The sequence below is a fragment of the Sciurus carolinensis genome, chromosome 2 (assembly GCF_902686445.1).
Source record: "Sciurus carolinensis chromosome 2, mSciCar1.2, whole genome shotgun sequence".
NCBI classification, from domain to species: Eukaryota; Metazoa; Chordata; class Mammalia; order Rodentia; family Sciuridae; genus Sciurus; species Sciurus carolinensis.
Genome location: NC_062214.1, coordinates 3,373,056 through 3,399,448, shown reverse-complemented (window position 1 = coordinate 3,399,448; position 26,393 = coordinate 3,373,056). Strand labels below are relative to the sequence as shown.

The window sequence follows — 26,393 nt, the reverse complement described above, 5'->3', positions numbered from 1 at the left end:
CACCAGGTCAAGTAGCCCCCTTGAAGGTGTCAGTTCAGAGCAAGTCCTGAAGTTGACTGACAGTCTCCACCCTCTTGGTTCTTTGGGCCCAGGTGGCCTTTCTTGGTGTGGTGCAGTACTGCAGTCGGGGACAGTGTGGCGGTGTTTCACGAGGACGTTGAGTCACTGGGATCACTTGCTCCTGAGTCACGGGTTTATTTTAGGTCTGTCTGTGGAAAGGTCGTTTAGAAGTCTCAGCTGGGGTAGGTGTGTCATTGTCCCGCATTCTCCTGCGCCCATCCTGGCTCTCAACAGAGGGAGCTGTTTCCAGGAAAGATGGTGCGCAGCCAGTCCCAAGGTCGAGGGTTCTCAGACGCTTCTGGGGGAGGTGTCCCCCTCGAGGGAAGTGACCAGTTTCTTAACCCAAGTCTCCACTGCAGTTGTGAAACTCAGACCTGAGTGTGGTGGAAATGTTTTCAGATGAGTGTGAGAGAGAAAGTCATCCCAACCCCTTTGCTCAACACATGTTAGCATTTGGGGTGCTTCCTGGCTCCCAAGGTGTGTGCACACGTGTAATCTCAGACTGGAAACAGCAGACTCACAGGGGCCTTGCCTGTCTTGTTCATGTCCCCTAGAGTGTCTGACCCTGAGAAAATGCTGGATGCCCATCTGCTAAATTAAGGAAAGTATGTACATGTCACATATTTCAGAGAAAATTTTGGATAGTCTTCTGTATTTCACTTTGAATCTTCCTCTTCATTTCACACCAGCAATTTCCCACTTTAAATTTTTCTTTGAAAACATGACTCCTTTAATAGTGGAATGTTAGTTCATCACACCAAAAGTTGTGTTGGAAAGCCGCTTCCTACTAGAATCTTCAAAGCTAACTTTGTTCATTCCTGTAGAATGCACTCTTAGTAGTGGAATTCTCGGGTTAAGGGCCTGAGAATTTTTGAAGTTTTTAGGTGTATTTGCTAAATGACCCTCCAGAAAGGAGGTGCTAAGGTCCATTCTTGTTATCAGTCATTAAGTGGCTCTTCTTTTTAACTCCTCATTAAAAGTGGCTTTGTATAGCTCTTATGTACTGACAGGTTCCTGCTGTGTGTATTGTGTCTTCCCATAGCTTGGATGTGAAATGTCCTCCAAAAGCTAAATGCAAGGTGAGACAATACAAGAAGCTTAGAGGGGAAATGACTGGGTTATGTGAGCCTTAACCTAACCAGTGCCTTAATCCTGTGTGTTAATCCATTGATGGGGCTTAACTGGGTGGTGACTGTGGACAGGCAGGCCGTGGCTGGAGAAGGTGGGTCCCTGGGGGTGTGCCTTCGGGTTCATATTTTGTCTGTGGTGAGGGGAAGTCTGTCTTTCTCTACTTCCTGGTGCCATGTCCTGCGCTGCCTTCCTCTGCCACATCCTTTGCCATGTTGTTCTGACTCACCTGGGCCCCAAAGAATAAGGTCAGCCATCTATGGACTAAGACCTCTGAAACCATGAGTCCCCAAATAAACTTTTTCTCCTCTGATTGCTTGCCAGGTCTTTTGGTCACAGTGGTAGAAAAGCTGACTAAACACCAGATTTTCAGTAGCATCGTGATTTCTTATGTTTTCACATTTGGAAGTTTTGGAAATTGTTAGGTGGAATCTACCAGCATTTTTATTCCCCACTTTGAGGCTACATTAATGCTTTCAGACTCAAGATTGTCCCTATTGCTAAGATGAGTCAACTAGCTACCTGTTCTTTCCTTCTGGCTTTTCTTTTCTTTTTTTTTTTTAAACAGGTTACTTTTCTTTGTATTTAACATTTAGTTCAAGAGCTACCCATGCCGGTGACATCGGGGACTCCGCACTGTCCTAGGAGGTGCCCTTTCTGGCCACGTTTGGAGGTTTTGAGAGTCACAGCGTACCAGCTTCTTGCAGTGTGCGCGCTCTGCTCCTGATTCTGTTTCCTTTTCTTCATCTGGGTCTCCTTTGCCCTTGTCCTGGTTGTTTTCCTGACCACAGTTTCTTTGGTGTATTTTGGCTTCCAGCCAAAGGCCTCCTTCATTACCTTTTTCTCCATTTTGGGGGCTGTTCTGTATTGTGTGTTTGGTGGGATTATAATATACAGATAAATTACATAAACTGTAGGAAACTGTTCTGGAGAAACATCATCTTTACCAAACTGAGCCATCCCATTCAAAAACTTGGTATGTCTGTTTTTGATACTGCTTTTTAAAAAATCAGTGTAATTCTAGGTTTATATCTGATAGTTTTTCTCTGAAGAGTCAGCAACTTCCTGTAAGTCTTATTTCTGTGTGTAGTATTTTGTGTATACTAAGTGAGATTTCTATTAAAGTCCGTGGGTCTTTGTCAGCTTATGAGGGAGAAGTACTGATTTGGGTCCATTCATTTGTAACAAGTTACCTTAAACACTCTTTGTATTTATCTTATTATTTAAGGTTTTGTTTTCATCCTAAATCTATCATATTTGTCTTGAATTGTTCTTGTTATTTAGCCTGCCACCTAAGTGCCCTCTGTCCTTAAGATGGTGCTCCAACTGGTCCTCTCCAGTCCTCTGAGTGCAGGCTGATTGATTGGCAGCCTCCTGGGAGCCCTCCTGGCCCTCAGATGCCCCCTTGGCCCATGGTCACTGCACAGACACCTGCTGTCCTTCCAGGCTCCTCTCCTATCTTGCCTGTGTCCATCTCTGCTCTCAGACCAAAGGCCCCTTGCAGGCAGGACTGCCGGGCTCCTGGTGTTTGACAAGTGACGGACACTCAGATATTTGAGGAACAGGGGCTTATTGAATGAGTTACTATTTCACCCCTTTGCAGCTGAAGCTTGATTTCACACACGTGATCTTTGCGCTTGGCAGAAAACCCCATTTCAGTGGATTAGACTAGACTCCTTCCATTGGTGAGATCTGAAACTCCGCGGTGCAGCCTGGCCCGGCAGCCTCAGGCAGCCCTAACACCATGAAGCCAGGGCTTGGGCTGGGCTCTGGCCCGCACACCTGTTCTTCCCTCCGTGCACTGGCACCAGGGTGTAGAGGTGCGTGGGGCGTGTCCGCATGAACCTGCTGCCCACAACCAAAAAGTCTTCAGAAGAGCCTTCCTCGTGGTGGGGGGCCCTGGTGGCCCTGGGCCAGGCCGTAAAGAACAGGTACTTGGTTTCCACCACTTACCTGGCGTCCTCTCTCACCACTCTCGGATTTCCCAGCCATTGCTGGAGCTGAGTGGTCCTCAGTCCGCCGCAGTCCTCTCAAAGCTCCTGGTCAGGATTTCTGAGTGCACCTTTCTGACAAATGTGTAGGAAACCAGTTGTGCCTACTTTGAAAGAAACTTTACAGAAAATGTATAGTTAATTTTTATGTCAAGTTTTGCTTTAGCTTCTGAGCTTCTCCCTAGGGCCAGAATTATTGGGGAGTTTTTCCAACAATACATCTTAGCTCCCCTCTCTGTCCACGAGTCAGGATGGCTAGAGGGGTGGGCAGAGGAGGAGGAGGGTGGACCCAGGCTTGCTGGCCATGTTCTCGGTGCCCCTCAGGGGGACAAGCCACGGAAAGGAGACCTTAAGTGAATCTCCCTTCGTAACAGAGGTCCAGTTTTCCCTCTTCTGGGATATCAGTGTCCGCAGGAAATGGTGTGGCAGCACTCACAGGCACAATTAAACACCGAATGTTAACAGCAGCGTGACAGCAGCGACAGCAGTGACTTCCGTCAACAGATGGCCTGTGTCCTGCACAGCCCCAGCTCTCCACACTTGGTCCTTGAACAGAACTCGGCAAGGAAGGGCCTTGCAGGGGGACCTGCGGCAGGGAAGCTCAGCAGCTCAGCTCTGGTCTGAGTGGCATGTGGGTGCAGAGTTTGCCCTGCCTAGTCCTGCCCCCTGGGTCACAGCGGCTGTCGCTGCTGCTCCTGAGCTGACCTGGTCAGGACCTTGCGTGCCCCCTCTGCTGGGGCAAGCCTCCTTCGCCTGTCCCCGTCTCGCTTGCCACTGTGCATCCAGAGTCGCCTCCTCTGGGCCTGGTCCCTCTCCTCGGCTCTTGCTCCCATGGTGAGGCATGTTTCTTTCTCCCACCAGGACCGTGAGCCCCTGAGGCAGGCCTTCTATCTTGCCCACTGTTGGGACCTGGTAGGCAATACGTTCAGCCTGCGAAGCCTCTACCCAGCAAGTGTCAGGAGAATGACAAACTGCAGAGAACCGAGGGCACCTGTGGGGGCCAGGTCCTGCGGGGGCCAGGCCAGTTCTACTGGAGCAGGTCCACTGGAATGGGTTTTGGGGTTTGCCCAACCCTCAGATAGCTAGAGGCACTGGTCTGCAGCATTTGGACGTTGCAGAGGGTGGGGGAGTTGCTTAGGGAGTTGCAGACTCCCTAAGGACTGTCCCTGGTTAACAGTCACCTGGCAGGACTGCAGGGACCTCAGGTGCTGCCTTAGCACACTGGGAGTGACACCAGGTGTGGTGACCTCACCTGTGATTCTAGCTACTCAGGAGCCTGAGGCAGGAGAACCACAAGTTCAAGTCCAGCCAGCCTCAGCAACCTAGCAAGACCCTGTCTCATAACTTTAGACAGGTCTGGGAATGCAGCTCTGTGGCAGAGCAGCCCTGGTTTAACCCCTGGTACTGAGGAGAAAGTTGGGAAATGGCCCCAAGAGGTTCCAGGACTGCAGCACACCTGGCATGGGCCTCTCTGGATGCAGCCAGGCTCTCCTGGGGGCTTTTGTGAAGGTGGGAATATGAGCAAATGCCACCCTGCCCCATCCAGCTGGCCAGGTCTGCAGGGAGCTCTCCAGCACCCACCCAGAGCAGAGCCCAGCTCTCCCAGCTCCCAGGAGCCCATGCTGCTCGGCTCCTTCCTGGATCCCAGCAGCGTTAATGGTCCCTGGATCCCACTAGCGTTAATGGACGTTCCACGTGTGCCTGGAAAGAGAATTGAGCCCTTTTCTCAAGAGCGAGTCACTGGGGAAGAAGTGTGAGGTCTGCTTGTTCCAGCTGTGAGCTTGTGCTTAGAATACAAACCCCAAAAGACCTTGTGTCTGAGAACCAGCTAGAAGACAGAGGGCCACCGCCCCAGCCTGGCTTCCCAGGCTCTTCCTGTTTGGAGCTGGGCGGGAGTGAGCCACTTTGTCTCCTGGGACCTAATCGCCCCAACTCAAGTCCTCAGATCACCTGAGGATCGCATTCTAAAGCCTGTCTTGAGACATCTTAGCCTTTTCTTCCTAATGAGGAAGCGAAGTCTGTTTAAGTGAGGAATCTTTTGGAACAAGTGCAAGAGTAAGAAAAGTCTGACTCGAGCGGTGTAAATGAAAAAGGCACCAGCTGGTTCACAGACCTGAGGAGTCGGGCGTCAGCAGGCGACCCTCCATGGTGTGGACGCAGCAGCGGGAGTCTTCTCTCTCCTGCCTGGTCTGTCCTTCTGGTTTCACTTCCTCTCCCAGCAGGTGTCCCTCACAAGATGGTGGATGGTTATTTAGAGCCCGAGGCTCATATTCTCACAGTCTAGCAATCCTTACTTGGGAAAGCAAATGTGTTTCCTAAGAGTTCTGTCAAAGGTCCTAGAGCTGATTCTCACTGGTCCCAGCCCAGTCACGTGTCCATCCCTGACCCAGTCTCTCTGGCTAGTGAGCGGAGATGCTGTGCTGTGATTGGGCAGGCCTGGCTCGTGCCGTGCAGCTGCTGCTGGGTCTGGGGTGTGGGTGGGCAGGAGAGTGGGCTCCATCCGACCAGTAGACAGGGCGGGAGCGGGGCATTCACGGGGCTAAGCTGGGCTCCTGCTGCTGCAACAGGCCAGCCTGGGAGGAGCCCGCAACCGTGCTGCTGCCCACATTCCTCCAATTCTACATGCGGGTGACCGGAGGATAAAAGGACTCTGCTTCCTGTGGCCCTTGGGGACGCAGCTTGACCAGCCTCCACCTCAGCATGAGCCTCCACGGTTGCTGAGGCAGGACATGGAGACGTGGAGAACTTGCCTGACTTCTAAAGTGCCTGCTCAGAAGTGGCAAGGGTCACTTCCACGCATTCAGTTGGTCAGAGCAAGTCCCACACGTAAGTCTCAGCTCCACAGGCTTCTTTTCGGTCTGAGAGGTGATGTCTAGCTGGGAGCTGGAGTGGCCCCTTGTGTGTTTGAAGGAGCTTGGGTTCTTCACGTGAGCTCCTTTTTGACTGGGATGCACGTAGGAACCAGTGAGAGTCTGGGTGGGGACTGGTGCGGAGGGACCCCAGTGTCTTGAGGTTGACTTGGCTCATCCTGATCCGCCGAGCCAGGGTCTCAGTGCCTTCCTGGGTTGTATGAAGCCCTCCCTTGGCACCTCTGAAGGGCATCTTATGGAGACTCACAAGCACGTGGGACGCGGGCCTTTATGGGGTCTGTCACATGTGGCTGTCTTTTGGTCTTTTTGAAAAGCTCCTTGAGCTTTGATTTTCTGTGTTTGCAGAAGAAACCGTTCTCGGTGAAGGTGTTGTAAGTGGCAGTGTTTGGATTGATGCTCGGATCTTCTTGACTTGTAGTCTTTTTTTGTTTTCTCTACTTTTGCAGATTGGCTTTGGAACTATTTCTTTAATCCTCCCAGGTTACCCTATAAATCTCAAATCAATAAGTTTCTCTAACAAGCACAGATGGCTGATTTATTTGGGTATTGTGAACAAGAGGGGTATGACAGATAAGGTCCCATCCACCCATCCCATATCCTAAGTGGACCTGTGGTGTAAGTGGGCCCTGGAGACGTAGACTGATCTCCTGGGGTATATGTGGATCTCTTGGGAGACAAGTGGACCTCCTGGGGTGTATGTGAGCCTCCTGGGATGTTGTGGAAATCTTGGGGTGCAAGTGGAATTCGTGGGTGTTTGTGGACCTCCTGGAGTCTAAGTATACTTCCTGGGGTCTACATGGACCTCCTGGGGTGTCAGTGTACTTCCCTGGGTATACATGGACATCCTGGGGTGTTTGTGGACCTCCTGGGGTGTACGTGGGGTTTAAGTGGGACATGGGTGTTAATGTTCCTCCTTGGATCATGACTGGGCCGATTTTTGTGACTAGATTTGTTCTCTGGGAGACAGTGAGGGATACAGGTGGGACTCGCAGAGTGCTCTGCAGCAGCAGGTGGACACCCAGCTGCAGAGGTGGCTGCCCCTCAGGCAGACTCACATCTGCTCAGTCCCATGGTCTCCAGCTGGCCTCCTTTATTCATCCCCCGTCCTGTGGGGCTCCTGGAGGTGTGTCCCTCTGCCAGCCAACAGTGGGTCCCATCAACCCCTTCCTGATTTCCACCTGTGTCTTTTCATCCCGCTCAGAGGCAGGAGTCCCTCCAGGTCCTCACCTGCCCTTCCCTCCCGGCCCTCTCCATGGCTTCCTCCTGCTCCCTGCCCTCACTGCCCCTGTGTCACCCCTCTGCTCAGAGCCTGCCCACCCTTCAGGCCCAGTTCAAACGCTATAGCCTCAGGGAGACTTTGGGGTAAATGCGAGTCTTTGTTCCTCTGAGTTGCAGTGTGGTACACGCCTACTAGTATCACGTGACTGTGGCCCAGTGCCAACACCCGAGTCATCGCGGCCAGCGTTTGCGCATGTTCCTTTCATACTTTTCAATGCCTCTATGCACAGAAAATATTCAACAACGCTGACGCCTCATTATGTATATAATGGCATATCCTGGTTTTAAGTATAACAGCGTCTTGAGAATGTGGTAGTATCATAAAGATTTTTCAAGTATGTGGTTTTTATTGGATGCTTGAAATCCTATCCCACCTTTCTTTTACCGTTGTGTGAACATTCTGCTTCCTGTTGGACTACTTACACTATTTTCTTATAAAAACTTAATCTACCTCCCTGATTATTTATTTGGAAGGATGAGAATTTTTAGGGGTGCATGTTCTTTTGAAACTCTGGACTCTCATCGCCAAACTTTCTCAGGAAGGTGGTGTCAGTTCACCCTCCCTCTGTGCTGTGTGCTCATCTTTCCAAATCTCTCCAAACTTGATGAGATAATTTTTTAAAATCAACTACCAGTTACTCGTTTAATTTGCTTCCCTTGGATTATTTACAGAACTGAATTATTGTTTCAGTTTACTGTTTAGTATAATTTTTCTGCTGAAAACTTTTGTCCACTTCTCAAGGGGATAGAGGAAGGATTTTGTTTTTCTTGTTGATTTTAGAAAGGACTTTATATATTAAGGACTTGACTCTGTTCTTTATTGTGAATATATTCCAGAGTTCATCATCCGACTTCGTTTTAAATTTTAAATCAAGAGCTTTAAAATTTCTATGAAATTTGGACCATCCATTCTTTTATTCTTAATTGTGGCCTTCGAGCTTAAAAGTTTCATCTTACCTCTGAATCGGTTTTGTCATTTTCCTAGGTCTTCTACAGTCACACTTTTCAAATTAAGCCCAAGTTCACGTCAGTGTAGGTGGAAAGGCTTTCTACCTGACCTTTTCCCAGATGCCGGATTCTGACTGTGTGGGAAGTGTGTGCTTGCCTCTGGCTTAGGACCCTCCTTCCACCTGGTATCAGTGACTTGGCTCATGTCCGCCAAAAACAGGATGCTGCCCTGTGGCCCTGGAGTTTTGTCGACTATGACTTTGAGAGGCATTTCCCCGTCTCTGGTGTCTCCCACGCCTTTCTCTGTGCAGGTGGCCCCTCTCTGCGAGGACTCCCTGCATGCTCAGGGGATCTATCAACTGTGTGAGGGTCTTTGCTCCACTGCTGACTGAGCCCCTTGAGGACAAGGACTTGGGCCATCCGCATCAGCCTTGCCCCCGACCGCAGAGCCCCATTGTGGGCCACAGAGAACCCACTGAGCAGGATTCATCCTGAGATGCATACAGTTCCTTCCAGCGCAGTTTCTGATTGACTGTGTTCATGGATGACTGTGATCAGGTGTATCTGATTAAATTCTGGGCACAAACACAAGCCATATTTAATAGGATTTAGTGTTTCAGCTTCAACCCAAGCTGATTTAACTTTCAGTGCAATTTGTAATCACCAGACATCCAGTACCTGAATGGAAACTTGGTGCCAGCAGCCCAATTAGATTTGCTCTTAAAAAATGCATTAATTCTTTTAATTAAAAAGTCTAAGGATTATACATACTTGTGAGGTATCATGTGATGCTTTGGTTCATGTATACATCGTGTGATGTTTAATTCAGGTTAAGCGTATGTATTTCCTCAAACATTTATTATTTATTTACCATGGAAACCTCCAAATTCTTTCTCCCAGCCTTTCCAAGCGTACGGGACTCTGTGGTTATCTATTGTTGCCCCTGGGCTGTGGCGCCCCAGCCCTTGGACTCCCTCCTGCTGCCTGGGACTAATTTCCACACCTGTCTGGGCAGCACCCTCCCACCCTTCTATTTCAAATCAGAACAGTATTTCTGATTTCTATTTTCAACCCCAAATATGCCGTTGAGATGTAAAATGATGTCAAGCAGCTTGAGAGGGGTCTTGGAGGAGAAGCTAGGGGCCCTTTTCTGGGGTCAGGCGAGGTCTGGGTTCTCACTGCAGGTCAGGGTGGATGTGGGGAATCTCCTTCCAGGCTCGCTGAGCACTCTTGGAGCGTGTGCCGTCTTGGCGACTGTGCGTGTTCCTGGAGGCAGAGGCCCAGAGCAATTGCAAACCTGGGAATTTGTTTTTTCTATTAATCTTTTAACATCTAATAGATTCCTGGAGATTTCTGGGGTATTTTTGCTTTTTCTACAAGGCATTATCTCATGCAGAATAGGTATTCTTTTAACCTAACACGATTCTTTTAACAAGATTCTTTTAACCTAAAGAAATGTACAAGCATTTCACTGATACATAACGCGGAAGAAGGCAGAACTTCGAAGGCACAAGTTAACTCAGCAAACATGCCAGCAGTCTCTCATCACTTCAGGAAAGAGAGCAAGACCAAGGGCCCTTGTGCACCCCACCCCAGGAACTGACCCCCAAGAGAGGATCAGATCCAGACCCACAACATCACAGTCCAGTTTTGCTGGGCCTTGAGTTCTTCGCGGTTGGAGTTGGACCGTATGTAGTATTTTCTATCTGGCCTCTTTCGTTCAGCATTATAGTTCTGGGATTGATGGCTGGTGTTGGGGGCAGAAATAGTTCGCTCCTTCTTTTCCTGTGTAAGGTTCTCCTGTGTCATCATGCTGCACGTTCTTCCCTTCCACTGTGAATGACACTTGAGTTGTTTCTAGTACTTGGCTCTTATGAATGAGGCTACAAAGAACCTTCTACTTGAGCATGTTTGGTTTTGTCTTACGTTCTTTTCCTTTTTTGGGTCATAGAGCTTGCATATGTTCAGTGCTAGTAGATATTGTCAATCAGTTTTCCAAAATCCTCACCTGGTGTCAACTCTGAGAGCAGCATAGGAATTCAGGTGACTCTCATCCTCCCCTACTCTCTGTGTCAGCGGTCTTAAAAATTTTAGCCATCATGATTCATGTGTAGAAATACTGCATTGTGGGTGAATTTCCACTCCCTTGAAAGTGAATGAGGTTGAACACCTTTTCCTTTTCTATTTGTATGTACTCCTTATAAAATGCCTGTTCATTATTTTTAATTATAAAAATTAAATTTTAGGTATTAAAAAGTATGTATTCTGGTTATGAGTGTTTGGTTGGAGTTCCTCAATGTGACTTCCCTTTACATTCTCTTGAAGGTGTTTTTTTGTGAAAATAAATATTTAATGTAAGTCATGTTATCAATACATTTCATTTTGTATCTTACTTAAGGAGTGTATGCTCACCCTCAGATCATGAAGACTTTCTCCTACATTTTATTCTAGGAGTTTTATTGGTTTTGCTTTGCAATTAAGGATCAGAATTGATTTTGTGTATGGTGTGAGGGAGGGATCAAACTCAATCTTCCCCATGGGGAATCACATGGCTCTCTCACTGCTTCCTATGTATGGTGTGAGGGAGGGATCAAACTCAGTCTTCCCCACATGGATGCGTGGCTCTCTACCCCTTCCTATGTGTGATGTGAGGAAAGGATCAAACTGTGTCTTCTCCATGGGGATCACATGGCTTTCCCACTGCTTCCACACTGTTTGTTGGAGAGATTTTCTTTTCTCACTGTCTCACTTTCTCATAAGTCAGTCACTGTACTTGGGTGGGTCTGTTTATGAACTTCATTTTTCTGTCTATACTTGCATCAATAGTACATTGTCACCTACCATAGATGTAAAAGTTCAGTGTATTTGATAGTGCAAATCCTACCAGTTTATTTTTTTTCTTCAAGATCACCTTAGCCATTCTTGGTCCTAGGCATTTCTATATTCAATTTTGAATTAATTCACACACACACACACACACACACACACACACCATTGTGATTTTGATTGGAATGGTGTTGACCCTGGGGATCAGTTTGGGAATAAATTAAATCTTTAAAATATGCAGTCTTTTGACCTATGAACATGGTGTACCCATCCTTATATTTTGGCTATTTTTCTTTTCTCTCAATAATTCTTTCTGCATAAAGGTTCTATAAACATCTTTCATCAAATTTATTCTTGGGGTATTATATGTGTTTTATGATGAAATTTAGATTCTTTCATTGTTTAGATTCTTTCATTGGCTCCAATATATAGAAATATAATTTATTTTTTATTCTTCTATATAACAGACTTGCTAAATTATTTTGATTTTAGAATTATTTTGGATTTTCTAAAACATTTCCTTGTGTGGGGGAATAGTTTCCTTTCTTCCTCTTTAATTCTTAAACTTATGTTCCTTTTCATACTGTTTAAACTCTGATATACTTTTAGACAGAGACATTTTTGTCTCATTTCTGACCTCAGAGGGAAAGCTTTCAGTATTTTATAATAAGTAAGAAACAAAATTATTGTAGCCATTATTTATGAGATTAAGAGAGTTCTATTCCTAATTTGTCACATTTTAAATCAGTAATAAATGCAGTTTTAATAAATACTAATCAAATTCTATTTTCTGTATTTGTTGAAATGATCATGTGACTTTTATCCTTTATTCTGTTAATGTGGGAATTTCTGCTGATGATTTTTGAATGTTAAATCAAGCTTGTGTTTCTGGAATAAGTCACACTGTTTGGTCTCCCTGCATGTCTCTATCTCTGATCTGCTAACCTTTCGGTTATGCTGCTGTATCGATGGTCATGAGAGATTGATCTGCTATTTTCATTTCCAGAGACTCCCTCTTCTGGTTTTGGCATTAAGGTTGTGTGTCTTCAAGAAACAATTTCCTTCGTGTTTTTGATTCTCTCTGAGACTTTTGCAAGGTGGGTCGTTTCTCCCAGCACAGCATGGAGAAATTCACAGGGAGCAACTTCATTCCTCATGATGTGCTTGACTGTTTAGAGGGGGCACCCTTCTTCTCAGGAGGTTGCACACTGAGAAGACATTTTAAAAGGTGGAGGCAGAGGTGCCGCCCATGTTCTCTCTTAGTGGGAAAGCTTCATTGATGTATTCATTCAGCAGAAGCATCCTAAATGCCTGTGCCTCCCTGGTTTCCAAGGGAGTCAAACACAGGTGCATCTCTGGGAGCCAGAGGGCTGTTTTCAGCGTGAGGTGCAAACCTGTGTGTGGGTCCTCATCACAGCTCCGTCCCATGTGCCCTGGGACCTCAGGCCTGCTGACCCTGCCCCCTTCTCCAGCTTCGCCAGGCACCCCACTCTATGCCGTGTGGTATCCCAGCTTTGCTTCAGGGCCCTCTGGAAAGAGGTCCCCTCCCGCTCTCTGCACTTCCCTCTGCTCTTCATAGAGTCCTTCTGGCCACCGCCCTAGGTACGTCTGCAGGCCCTGGGACGAGGCCCTGCGTTCCACTCTCCGCACTTTCTGTTGCGGTGGGCATTGCTTCAGTGTCACCTGTCTTCAGCATGCCTTGAGCTCAGGACACCAGAGCCGCGCCTGCTCTGCTCTTCAGAGAAGCCTTTGTGCCCCACGCACGCAGCAGGTACTCAGTGAGTGCCAACCCCTCTCTTCCTTCTGAAGGGCTCCAGGAGGCCATTAATAGTGAAGCACCACGTGCAGGCTAAGGCTGAATCTGCCTGGCTCCCTGTGAGTCCCCGCGCATACACCGGTGCTCTGCAGGACTGAATGGGCAAAGGAGTGGAGAGAAAGGGAAGTTTGTCATGGCCATGAAGGGAGACAGATTTAATGGAGACGCACAGTGAAGTGGCTTCAGGTAGTAACTCTATCCCTGCTCCTATTTTGTTTCTATCACAAACGTCTGTAGACATGATTATTTTGTTCCATGAAAGATTAAAAGGGCCCTTGAGTGCATCCTCAGTGAATCCTTTTTGGCAGGATTTGTGGTATTGAGAGCATAAGGAGCACTGGTTAGCTTCTTTAATTGAAATTTGGGTTGAGGTGATTGCCAACGTGCACGCAGTTGCAAGGAGTTACGTGGAGCCATTCTGAGCCCGGCCCAGCGCCTCGCAGGAGTGCAGTAGCCCAGACAGACAGGTACTGGCCTCGCTGAGACCCCTGGGCTCACGTTGGCCCACGTTCAGTTCACACTGAGGCCCCGTGCTGCGTGCTTGGGCTCATTTCGAGGGACTTTCCTACCCCGTGTTTATCTTCCTAGGTGGTGCCAAGCTTGCCAGATTCTGAGGGATTCGAATGGGTCTTGTGCTTTTAGCCTGCAGGATGCAGCACCGGCCCTTTAGCCCACCTTCACCTGGGGAAAGGGCAAACCACACCTGCGGCCTCCAGCTGGGCCTCGTCCTTGGGACTCTCAGGGCTGGGAGGAATAAGCAGGCTTGCTGCCCCACCTGTTCCTGTTCCGGTTTTGCCACAGGTGTGACCTGTGCTAAGGTCAGTGCTGTCTCATTTCACAGGTTAAGACCCAAGAGATGTTGGGAGAGGCCTGGACCTGCCTGAGGTCCAGGGTGGAAAGAAGGGGGCCCACCTGAGGGTCCAGGCCTCTGGCTCTGGAACCTGGTGCCTCCCCAGTTGTCCTGATGCCTGGTGCTCAGTTTCCTTCGAATGAGGCTGTGGACATGCAGGCAGCAGGCCTGGTGCTCTGCTTCTTGGTTTTCCCACTGCTGCCCTCTGGCTCTCGGAGGCTGCAGGGTGCTGAGGACGAGCATCTCTGTGGATGTGCCCTCCTCAGGGACGCGGCCTCTTGACCAGGCCAACTTGGAAGGTGCTCACAGGAGACAGCAGCCTCTCTCACAGCACAGCTGGTCCCAATGGCCACTGTTTCTTTGGGTGGACATACAAAGGAGTCCACCTCCTGCAGAGGGGCCTGCTGGCCTCTGGAGCTGCACACAGCATGTCATCTACAACATCACAACCACACGAGTCCCTGCGCTCATGTGACAAGTGCAGGAAGCTGGCAGAGTCCATGCAGTGGCATCTCAGCTCCTGTCCCCCGTGTGTGCAGGAATAGGCCAATGGTTTAGTCCCTGTTGGGGGCCCACCCTGGACAGGCAGCGACACCCGGGAAGCGGGCCTGGCCTGGTGCTCCCTGGTCAGTGTGCTTGGGTTGCGCCCCCTGGAGGCGAAGGCCCCCTGCCAACATCCCCTTTCAGTGGGAGAAACTGCACCCGGTTCCGACATCTCCTTTGATCCAGGGACATGGTGGCTCCAGATGTGGTCCGCCGTGCGTGTCCTTCTGGGCCTTTGGACAGGATCTAGGCGTCCTGCTCAGTGGCCACTGCCCCGGCCCTGGTCCTCGCTGAAGCGACTGCTGCTTTCTTTGTTCATTGTCGACCGTTTACTTTTGGGATAAAACACCGATTCTGTGGGGATTCTGTGTCCACTTTCTGTGACGCCCTTGGAAGGGGTACGGTGTTGCCCAGGGTTGTCATTCGATAGACAGTCACTGAGGTCCGACTGTGTGCCGGTGGTTGACAGCAGACCCTAGTGAGCCCCTGGGTCCCAGAGGCCACCCCGTCTGCTCACCTAATTCTCCCGGCCACCCGCCGTGCAGGAGGCGCCCGAGGGCTGCTCTGTCGCAGGAGCTGCTCCCTGGCACTGGCTTCCGCGCCTGTGCTGGCAGCCCTCCTGCCCCCCCCTTCCAGCTGGACAGGGAGCCGCTGCCCCACCTCAGCCATGCGGCAGCAAGTGGGCTCTGTGTGGGGGCTGTGGGCACACGGGGCCCAGCCCAGGCACCTGCCAAGGTGAAGCGAGGCCCAGAGAGGGAGCTGGCGGGGCCGAGGGCTGGGGAGACGGGTTCCAGCTGGGGAAGTGTGGCCAGCGTTCTTCAAGCCAAGGGCAAGACCCTGAGGACGCAAGAAGCCACTTAGTTGGAGCAAGAGTGACCAGTGGTGAGGCTGAGCTGGCAAGGGCCAGTGCATGGGGACACGCTTGGCCTGTGGGCTTCCCCTTGCGAGGTCGTGGGATTTGAACAGGTGGCGGCTTGTGTTGGACAGAAGTGCCTGGAGCCCCACATGCAGTGGTGGACAGATGGAGCAGGTCCCTGCTCTCCAGGACCTGCTATTCTACTGAGAAGAAAACACAAATTCACAAGGTGAAATCGGAGAGGATGTGGGCTTCAAGCAAAACCAAGCGACATGGCAGGTGGAGTCAAGGAAAGTGAAGGAAAGCCATTGGAGCGATGGCGCCTTTGCTCAGTAGACGTCTGAGGGTGAGGAGCCGGCAACGCAGCACTGTTGGGGCAAGTGTCTGAGGCAGAGCGGAAGGCTGGTGCAAAGGTCCTGCGGTGACCACAACTGGGCACATACGAGGTGTGCACAGGACCATCAGTGCGACTGGAGAGGGAACAAGGTGGGGTCCAAGTGAGCAGCTGGCTTCCCGAGGAGCTTGGATTTGACCCTGTGTGGGCAGAGCCACCGAAGGTTCACACTGGGCTGCTGGGGCCTGAGTTGGGACCATCACTCGGTGTCTGTGTGGTCAGTGGACTGTGGAGCAGTGGAAATGAATGTGGCTGGGCAAGCGGTCGGCCTTGCTGTCGTCCATGCTGTCAGAGGCGAGCTGACATGATGGGTGGCCACGTGGGAGGAAGCAGCTGGCTCTGGGAGACCATGGCGATTGCTCATGCTGACTTGGTATGGAGCCTCTGGTTGGGGCAGCGAGGACCATGCTTATGGGAGCAGCCCTGAGTCCTGGGTTCCATGTGCCCTCAGAGAGAGACGCCCCTGCAGAGAGGCTGGGAGAGAGGCCCATGGCTCTCAGCCCTGTCATCTCGGTCTCTTGCTTTTCAGTCTCCACGTTACTGAGCTGTAGCTCACCTAGCATGCCTTTCAGCCTCAGAGAGAGCTCAGACCCATGGGCTTCACTGTACTCACAGGTCTGTGCGGCCTTCGCCACAGTCCAACATCAGAACCTTTCCGTGCTCCAAAGGAAACTACCCACGGAGAACCCACTGCCCGCGACCCTCCTGTAACTACCCACTGGCCTTCTGTCTCCATAGCCTGTTCTGGAAATTCCATATAAGCAGATCATACAACGTGTGCTCTTATGCCTGGACGATTATCCGCCCCTTGTGGTGTGTCTGTGTCTCCACGTGGCCCTCTCATGGCCACCAACAAGCTGTGGAATGGGTGAGCTGACTCACCAGTTGGTTGGTGTTTGGGCTGTCTGCACACTTGGCTATTGTGAAGAGTGCTGCTCCATATTCATGCACAAGTTTTTGTGTGGACAGCTCTCTTCAGGGTCTGTTCCAGGAGGTGCCAGCACCTTCCCACTGTGGCCGCCCCAGTCTTCGTCCCACCAGCAATGTGCGAGGCCCCCGGGGCTCACTCCTGGCCCTCACCCATGGTCCACCAGCCTGTCTTTGACACAGGAACTTCATCCTGAGCAGCTGAATGGAACCATGCTGCCGTGTCCCCACCGCAAGGGGCAGTCCTTCCAGGGAGGTGACAGGGACTGGGTCCTGCTGCCTGTTCTTGTGCACACTCTGACTCGCCGAGAGGAGAGTGTGAGCCTTAACTCCATCCACCTTCAGGATGAGGAAGGAAGCCATCCCTCAGGTTAGGACCCGAGTGGTCCCCTGGGACTGATATGGACCATGTGTTTAATCCCTCGAGGGCTGTACAGGTTGGGCTGGGAACAGTGATCAAAGCCCTCCTGGGTTTATGGAGACAGCTGGAGAGTGACCTTTAAAGAAGCACCTGAGTGGGCAGAGAGGACATCCCAGGCCCACAAACTCTTCAATTTTAAAGTCTGTAGAAGGCTGCCCTACTGTGTGCTCTGAAATACTGTGGTCTGGGTCCCTGGGGCCACCCGCCCTGTGGACTCTGCTTCTCAGGGGGCTGGAAGCCTGGAATGGACGTCCAGAACTGGCCCCGTCCCTGTGCTGGGCTGCGTCTGATAGAAGTGCAGGCAAGCCAGATGGGCCCTGGAGAGCTGTGGAGGAAGGGATGGTGGCGGGTTCCAAGCAGCCTTTTCCAGGTGGGGTAGCGCACTGCTTTGTTTGAGTGTGGGGCACTGGGCCTCGCTTCCTGTCTCACCCTTCCTGCTGGGCTGGGTCACCTCTCCTGGGGTGTGGCCAGTCCCAGGGCCTGCTCTCAGCAGCCCCTCCCTCCCTCACTGCTTACCTGGCTCCTGGGATGGCCGTGCATTCCGGTTATTCGCTGATAGCTAGCTGGCTGTGAGCCCAGGAGAACATGTGCCCAAGGTGGGTCTGTGTCCAGGTGTGAGCACAGGTGAGTGTCCTCCCTGAGAGGCAGCAGCACCCTAACGCCAGCAAGGGACTACAGACTCTGCGAGAAGACGGGAGGTGGCCAGGCAGAGCCCCAGTGGTGTCCACTCTGCGTCCAGTGTCCTGCACGATCCTCCTGGAAGGCCTTCAGGGGCAGGGCATCCGCTCAAGTTAGGATTTGCATGATTTAGCACATACTCTGGCCCCAAAGAGATTGTCAACTCAAGTGGGTCCACCCTGCAGTAGTGGCCGGAGCCCAGCTGCCTGAGGCCCTTGGCAAGTGTCCAGTTGTGGTGATGTGAGGTCTGCACGTCGCACGCCCCAGTCTGCATAGGGCAGTCACGATTTGATGGTGTTACCCTAGGCCTTCTGGCCCTGGCTCCTGACTCTGCCTGGTGCTGGGCTGATGCATGTGAACAGAGAGTGCTGGGCCCAGAGAGAGCTGGCCTTCCGTCTGCAGGGAGCTGCCCTGGGCAGGCGGAGTTGCTGCCGCTGGAGCGACTGCATCCTCCTCCTGTGCTGCTGGCCTGCTGGGCTCCAGGCCACAGGCCACAGGCAGGTGGGAGCTGGGGAGCCCTTCACCCCGCCTCCCCGTGGGACCTGGCTCCTTTGGTCAGTGTGGCCAGCGTGGCCCTGACTTCTTGACTTGGCAGGGAGATCCCCCACGAGAGGATACAGTCTGCGGTTTTAGATGAGGTGTCAGACCACCCCGTTTGCCACCTTGACCATTTTAGAGGGTGCAGTTCCCTTGTGCCAATCATGGAGGATCTCATTTACATTTCTCTGAATATTAATTAGGTGTAATGTCTTTTATGTGCTCACCTACCATTCGGGCACTTTTGTAAAGTGGTCAAGTCCTGTGTGTCTTTTCCGTTGGGTCGTTTGACTTCATTAACTCGCAGGCATTCCTATTATTTCGCTTTGCTGAAGGTAAATCCTCAGCATCAACCTCGCCGAGGTGCGCAGTTCTGGGCACTCAGTACGTTCGGGTAGCTCTGCAGCCACTGCCTGTGTTTATCCAGAGCGTCCCACACCCAAGGCAGACCTGGTCCTCCTCTCCTCCACCCGTGTGCTTCTGTCCATATGGATGGACCTACACGGACATGACCATGAACAGACCCACACGAGGCGTCCTCTTTGGTGACGGGCTTCTTTCTTTTAGCATCTCGTCTTCGAGTTCACCTGAGTTGTTGATGTGGGTACTTTGTTCCTGGTGGGGGTAGAAAGGGCTGCATCCAACGTGGGGGGGCTTAGTGGTCCCTCGAGAGGTTCTGTGCAGGCCCCATGTGTCCCCACAGTCCCCTCCTGCACATGTATCTGAAAGAGTTGGAAACAGATGTTCAAAAAGCTAAGTCAAGGCCTGTGCGTGGTGCTCATGCCTCGCTGGCCTCACAGGCAGCCTCCCTCTCGCCTCTGTGTTGGGAGGTCAGCCTGGAGGGCGGACTCGGGCCCACGCTCTTGCTTGTCTAAGCTCGCACCATGCGAAGCCTGCGGAGGCTTCCACTTTGTGTCCTCCTGCTGAAATGCTCCTTTTCTCCTTTCCGCAAAGCACGAGTCTCAGGAGGAGGGCTGAGGAGCCGCTCTTAGCCCCGGGAAGGCTTGCAGAAGGCTCCAGGGGTTTGCCACCTCCAGGGCAGGAACCCGAGCAAGGAGCGCCAGGCCCTCCGCCCTCCCGACCACCACCTGCCTGTCTCAACTCCCGCTTCCCCGTCCACCTGCTGTGGAGCTGAGCTGGTGTTCACTGGAGAACTGGCCATCTGGCTGGCAAGCGCCGGCCACCACTGCAGGATTATGGGTTGGTACTAAACAGATGGGCTTTCTCGTTAGCTGTGCTCTTTTCTCCTCCATACACACGAGCAAAGCAAGCTGCTTCCGTGATGCCTTGACTTTTCTGCGGGTGTCAGAGCCACAGCGATGTGGCTGATCACATCTTCATCTCACATCGCAGGAGCCTTGGACAACTAGAAGCTCCGTGACTTGGGAAATCTTAAGGCCCAGTGTCTGCCAAGATCTTAGAGAAGCCTATTAACTTGGAGACACAAATATCAGGGGGAAAGGATTTTATTTTCCATAAATAGATAATAGTGCACAGCGCTTGGCAGGAAGGCACGGACTGCTAACCCAGGGTGCACTGCTCCAGCGCCCCGTGACAGCCTCTCGGGTTGATGTTGGGACTGGATCAGGGCTGCCTGAGTTATCCATTCAGGAGAAGCTGGCCACACCGCTGGCTCCATCACTCCCTGCAGGACTTCTCAGAGCCTTTGCTATGCTAGCATGGAGTAGAGCTTTCCAAGGAGGCTGTAGTATAAAGCTCATTTTCCTATCAACACGCGTCAGAGCGTGCCTCTGCTGCACTGCCGTGAAACACCGTGGGGGACGCTGGCCTCGCTCCCAGATACAGCCTGCACTCTGATCTCCGCCCTGCCATTTACCAGTCACATGACCACTGGCACTTGGCTCACCTGCTCTGAGCCTCTCTTCCCAAATGCAAGACCACCCTGAGAACAGCCCCTGACTTCCTGGAGGAGCTTAGCTGGAAGGAACAAGAAACAGCATCTGGCAGCGCCCCCTTGGGCACCTGAGCGTGTGCGTTCTACTGAGCAACCCCGACTCCCAGGGGCCAGGGTTCGCTCTGGGACTCACCCAGGCTCTTGTGTGTTCTTCTCTGCACTTGATACCTCTACTGGCCAGCGGGGAAAGAGGTGACCTCTGAGCTCAGGTGGGCAGAGGGGACTGGAGGCCACTTAGCACTTGCAGATTCCCCATATCGAGGAGCACAGAAGAGGCCCCAGGCCCTTAGTGGCGGCTGGCCTGCTGTTGACTCTGCCCCCAGTTTTGTGTCCCAGGACGATCTCTCACCCACCCACTCTCTCCTCAGTCCACGTGCCGGCTCCGGTGCTACGTGCTGAAGGGGAGGACGCTTGGTCCCCGCTCCCCTCGCTGGAAAGGCAGCAGTGTCTCCGCCAACGTGGGCCACAGGGGCTCGGTTCTCATGGATAGGCTGGCAGAGCTGCCGGGAGCAGCGCCCGGCGCTGAGGGACATTCTGGCCCCGTTCCCCACAGCTCCCCGCCTTCTGCCCACCGAAGTGGCCGGTCCTCCGGCCACCAGTGAGTGGCTGGTGAGGGGCCTCCTTCTGCTGTGGAAGGGGTCCCAGTGGGGCCCTTGATCTGTTCTTATTGACCATCACACCAGAAATCCGTGCTCTTCAATTATCACTCAAGAACTTTCCAGAGAGGAGATCAAACCAAAAATGCCTCTACATCTGGGAGCCTTGAAATTCGTTTTCTAAATTTGGTCTGGAAGTTCAAGTATGAGTCTCTGAAAATGTCCAGAATGTCTTGTGAACGCTGTCCAGCCTCAATCCCTGCTGCCCAGCTGCAGGCCACCAATCTTGGGGCCCTTGAGGCCCCTTGATCCTGCTGTCCCTGGCTTACCTGCTGGACTCCTCAGCCTGTCCTCCTCAGCCTCCCCTCTTAGGGCTCTTGGAGCAGCAGCCTGGCCTCTGACATTTTCCACCCCACCTGTCACTCGGGCTGGTGACGGAGGAATTGCTTCACGGAGCTGCGCCTCCTTTTCCCCAGGTGGCTGCCGGGTCAGGCTGGGGTGGACGGCACTGATTCCCCAGGCGCCCACCACAGAGCCTGCCGTGAGTGGGCACTCGGGCGCTGTCGGTGCTGCTGACGGGTTGACAGGCCCTTGACTCCTGCCTTCGGTCCCGGCCCACCTGCCACCCAGGCCGAGCTTTCGCACGCTTGTCCCCAGGCTTGGCCATGTCACCCAGTGCCCTCAAGACCTCGCCATAGCCACATGGCTTCTCCTGGCAGGGCTGTCCAAACTCCTCTGCCTTCCCAAAACCATGAACTCCAGCCTTGGGTTCCCCAGGCCAGCAGAGCAGAGAGGACGGCTGGGTGGGGGTGGTTATCGGTATTTAATCCGCGAGAAATCCTTTTGGACTTTAAGGTTGTGTTCTTTGGATGTTTTTAGGCGGTGGGGATGATAGCAGGTGACAGTTTTGTGTAGTGTATTTGTGTCTGTGTGGTCATTAGCCACCCCAGGGAAGCTGGCACCGCTGGATCCCAGTTCTATATGTGAAATGCTACTGGGCTTTTGGATCTCAGGGACTGAACCCCTCAGCACCACCACGCGTCTGTGAATTTGCACCTTTTATTGAACTCTTGCCAACCCAGCCTCCTTCCCACCGCAGGTAGAAGTGTGTTCTCTGCAGCTGGTTCCTGTCCTGGTTCTTCCTGGTCCCATGCACCTGGGTTTGCTCTGTGGCCAGCAGGACCCCAGGGCAGGGAGGGTGCCCAGCACCTCTGTTCCTCAGACCCGGCACCAGGCCTTATTCAAAGGCGATGTTCCCGAGTATTGGCGAATGGGTTTGGGGGACAGGGAAGTACTCGGTGAAGAAAGAGAGGCCCCCGTCTTGGGTCCACACCCCACAGCTTGGCTCACGTTCCACAGTTCTGCTGCCGTCTCCTTGTTCGACTTTTTCCTTCCTCCTGGGGTGCGTGAGCTCCCCGCAGAGGGAGGCGACATGCGGAGGGTGCTGCTCTGTCTCAAACTCAGCACTGCTCTCAGCTGATTCTTGGCGAGTGAGTTTGTGAATGACGAATGAAGCCAGCAAAGAGACACTGCTCGCTCCAGCGTCCTCGGTACAGATGTCCCTGTCCTCCTAAGGGACAGCCACTTGCTCGCTCCTGCAGGGGACGTTGTCCTGATGCAGTGAAGCGTAAGGCGGGGAAAGGTTAGTGGTACAAGATGAGGAAGCAGAAATGCCGTGGCCACCAGGGGATGGCCATCGGGGTCAGCTGGAGGGCACCAGCCGGGTTGCCATGTCTGCAGCCCTGCCCACCAGGTTCCCAGGTGGAGCAGGTGTGTATCTGAGCAAGCTTGAGTGCCAGCCACAGAGATGCCACCAACGCAGGGTCAAGATGGTCACAGCTCCCGTTCTCGTGGAGCATAGTGTTCCCCAGGAAAGGCGGAGAATCTAAAACCCAGGCCTCGCATGATGGCCGGAGTGACCAGAGCTGGGATGGAAGGAGATGCGTGTCCACGGACGTCCCTGCGCCAGGCGTGGAGAGCAGGCTGCAGGTCCCAGAACAGCACCTGACTTGCAGGTCTGGGCTCTGTGATGGACGGCCCAGCCTTCCAGGGGCGGGGAGGGGCCAGAGCCGTCCCGGGGCCATGCCAGGAGGGCGGGCCGCTGCCCCAGCTGTCCTCCAGGAGCGGCGGAGGCCTCCAACTCCAGGCAGCGGGCGGTGCTGCCTCAGCCGCGGCAGATGTAGGAGACGCGTCTCCGTAATTAACAGCTAATGCCTCAGAGGTGCAGAGGTGCCCCTGGCACTTAGCACCGCTGTTACTCGGAGGCTAGAGGGACCTGCTAATGGGGACCTGCTAATGTGTTGGCACCTCCCAGAGTCTCCCCACGGTGGGAGGGCAACTCCTCAGGCACGCCAGGAAGAGGGCTGGGAGGACTCGTGGGAGGACAGGCCTTCCCGCCGTCCCTTCTCTCCATGGGCTCATGTGCCCACCCACCATGTGAACCTTCCCGTGCACACACATGCCAGCCCCCTGCTCACTCTCCAGCACTCACCGCCACCTCTGCCCTCCTTCACTGAAGGGCACAGCATCCGTGGTGACGCTCCCACCCCTGGGAAGGTCCTTGCTGCCCTTACGGTCCTCACCTGGCCTGGCCCTGGGCTTAAGCTGCCCGGGGAGGGCAGAGGGGAGGGCGGCTTTGTCCTGGGGTGGCAGTCCTGCACACTGCTGGGTACCTGTCTCCCTGGGGGAGTCCTTTGCTCCCTGATGGCCAGGGCCCCCAAGGAGCTTCTCAGGTGAGACCATCTGTGCGTGGTGACCCATGGGAACTTGTGAGCTGAAGACCCACCCGTGACTTGTGCTGAATCCTGAGTCCAGCTCAAGCCCTGTGGGGCTGCAGCCTCCCCAGGGTGTCCGCTGTCCTCACCGCTGCTCCTCCTCCCCCAGCTCACCATCCGCCCTGGCTCAGCCCCTTTGTGACGGCTGCCTCCTGCCTGTCACTTGCTGGCCCTGCTCACCTCCCTGCCACCCAGCTGCATGCTGCCTCAGGATCTCCCCACCTGCCATGTGCAGGGGCTGTTCTGGGCCCTGGGGACACTGCTGTGACCTCCCAGCAGAGCCCCACCCTCAGGGAGCTGTAGGTGGGCAGAGACAACGATGCCAGACAAAGGAACGAGCGTGTGCAGGGTCACATGGCAGGTGGTGGGAGAGGGCGGGAGCCAGGAGGAGGGCCGTGGTGGGCACAGGAGCCAGTGCTCTGGGATGAGCAGGGCGGCTCCTGAGCAAGGTGGTGACCTGCTGCGGACCCTGCCGGCAGCTGAGCCCAGGGGCAACCTCCTGTGTCTCCTGCTCCCTGGGTACACCAGTGCCCGGCTTGATACCTGGCACGTGGTGAGTGGCAGAGCTGGCGTGGGATCGCAGGAATCCCTGTGGGGAGGGACGCGGGCTGCTCAGGACCATGGCGCCCAGTGCCCTGCTGTGTGCTGTGAAGACAGGGGTGGGGACCCAGCCGCTGCTCTGTGATGGACCCCGTGACCCTGTGAGGAGGAGGTGCTGGCCCTCCTGCCCACCTTCCATCCTTGAAGCAGGTCACTTGCACCGCAAGAAGTAGAGGACGCCCCTCCCCATAGCTGAACAGGGACACCTGAGGGGGAGGCATGGGTCAGGGGCAGGAGGGGTTCCAGCCCCAGGCCACTGACAAGAAGTACAGAGGGCAGCCATGCTCTCAGCAGGGCCGTGGCAGTCAGTGTGGTGACGAGGGTGGCAGAGCTGGGAGAGGAGATGGGAGCAGAGCAGAGAGAGGAGCTGGGAGCAGAGCAGGGAGAGGAGCTGAGAGCTGCAGGGAGAGGAGCTGGGAGCTGCAGGGAGAGGAGCTGAGAGCTGCAGGGACAGGAGCTGAGAGCTGCAGGGAGAGGAGCTGGGAGCTGCAGGGAGAGGAGCTGAGAGCTGCAGGGACAGGAGCTGAGAGCTGCAGGGAGAGGAGCTGGGAGCTGCAGGGAGAGGAGCTGAGAGCTGCAGGGAGAGGAGCTGAGAGCTGCAGGGAGAGGAGCTGGGAGCAGAGCAGGGAGAGGAGCTGGGAGCTGCAGGGAGAGGAGCTGGGAGCTGCAGGGAGAGGAGCTGGGAGCTGCAGGGAGAGGAGCTGGGAGCTGCAGGGAGAGGAGCTGAGAGCGGCAGGGAGCCGGTCAGACCCCGGTCTCTTGGCCTTCTGCCCTGGGAAGGGAAGCTGGGGAAGGGGCTGAGCAGGAGGGAGCTACCACCGGAGTTCTGTTTCTAGGTGCAGAAGACCAGAGGCCAGAGGACTGGGGAGAGACTCCAGGTGGTCCCCGGGCTGCGTCCTGGCTCTGACCTGCAGTTTGGTCTGCATGCTGCTCCTTTCTGCCTCTGCCGCTAGGAGCTCAGGCCACATGTTGCCCTCCTCCAGAGCCTCGGTGTTTCTGTGGGGCTCTCGTAGCCCTCGGATGCCGTGGCCTCGCCCAGACCACCCTCCCGCTGAGGGGGCTCCTCTTGCTGCATCATGCGTTTTGCCGGCAACTGCCCCTGCCCAGCCCTGTGCAGCGAGGCCAGGCATAAATAAAGCAAGACGCTGCTTCCTGGTCTCCAGTGCCCATCCCCAGCCTCATCTTGACAGCGTCCGGAGGCTGGGGGAGATCTGGCCCTTCCTGTCCTGTTGTGCTGGGAACGTTCCCAGGGCAGCCGTCTCCCTGGGGTCCACGTGGACTGGCAGTTCCGTTCCCATCTGGCATTGTGGGTGGAGGAAGGAGAGGGGGAAACACGGAATAAACTGCCTCTGGAAAGAGGAGGACCCGTCTGCATCCTGCCCGCGCCGCATGGCTGGGGGAGAAAACGGTGGGAGGGACCCTTGATGTCCTGCGCCCTCTGGCTGCCCTGGTCCCCCACATTTCCCGGGCCTGCACTGGGAGCCAGGTGCTGGGAACTGGGATCCCCTTGAGGAAGTGGTGGAGAACGTGGCTCCACCTCTCCTTCAGTGGTCGGTCCGAGGGAGGAGGCCCCAGCCGGCAGCCTGACTGCGGCTGGGAGGAAAGAGTTCCTGCAGAGCTTCCTGGGCCACCAGTGGACACAGCGTCTGGCAGTGAGTGTGCCGCCAGGGGCTAGAGGAAGGGCCACGTGCCCGCTGGCCTGGCTGGCCCTGCGGTGACCCTCCTGTGTCCCCCCATTCATGTCCTGGTCTAGGTGGCAGGAGCAGCTTAGGGACAGGAGGTGTTCTGGAGATCACAGCCACCAGCAGCATCAGCTCACGGCTCTGAACCCCGGTTTGCTCGTCTGTGAAGCGGACATCGACCGTCTCCCTCTGTGGCTCAGGTCCAGAGTGAGGGTGGAGAAGGAGATGCCCGGGAGTGAGCCCGTGATGCTGGTGTGCCGGCTCTAAGCTGTCCTGTGAATGCCCCGTACACATGTCCCAGTGACCACTTAGCCCAGCAGGACACCCTCTTACATGCCCCATGACACATGTCAGCAGGCCTTGGATTCCTGGGTGGACCTGTGCTTCCTGCCTCGGTGGCCACCCCAGGTCACCCTGGGGCTTCCTGCATCCTACCCGCAGGGTGCTTTTTAGTTTACAGTTGTAGAAACTGACTCGGGGCGGGCGGAGTGGCCTGCCCACAGGCCTGGGCCCTCGAGTGGCAGTCCTCTGGAAGTCAAAGCTGCAGGAGCTCCAGAGTCTGCCAGCCGGGTCTGCTGTCACTGGGCACAGAGGCCACTGCCCCAGGGGCCTTCAGATGCTTTTTACTCTGGCTTTTCCCAGAATCAGGATGGACCGTGACAGGCTGGGAGGGGCAGCAGGTGGAGCAGGAGGCCTCGGTGGG

At 54.0% G+C, this 26,393-nt stretch overlaps 1 protein-coding gene across 4 annotated transcripts in view; it reads left to right on the top strand.

Annotated features, from left to right (window-relative positions):
• The window catches only part of Phactr3 (phosphatase and actin regulator 3), a 212,130-nt gene that overhangs the window by 99,926 nt on the left and 85,811 nt on the right, over positions 1 to 26,393 (top strand). The window contains exon 1 of one of the 4 annotated variants that reach the window (XM_047540366.1): positions 5,984 to 6,005. The exons of the other annotated variants lie outside the window; for them this stretch is intronic. The gene's annotated coding sequence lies outside the window, so the exon portion shown is untranslated. Of the gene's footprint in view, positions 1 to 5,983; positions 6,006 to 26,393 lie in introns of those variants that run through there. 4 annotated transcript variants of the gene reach the window in all.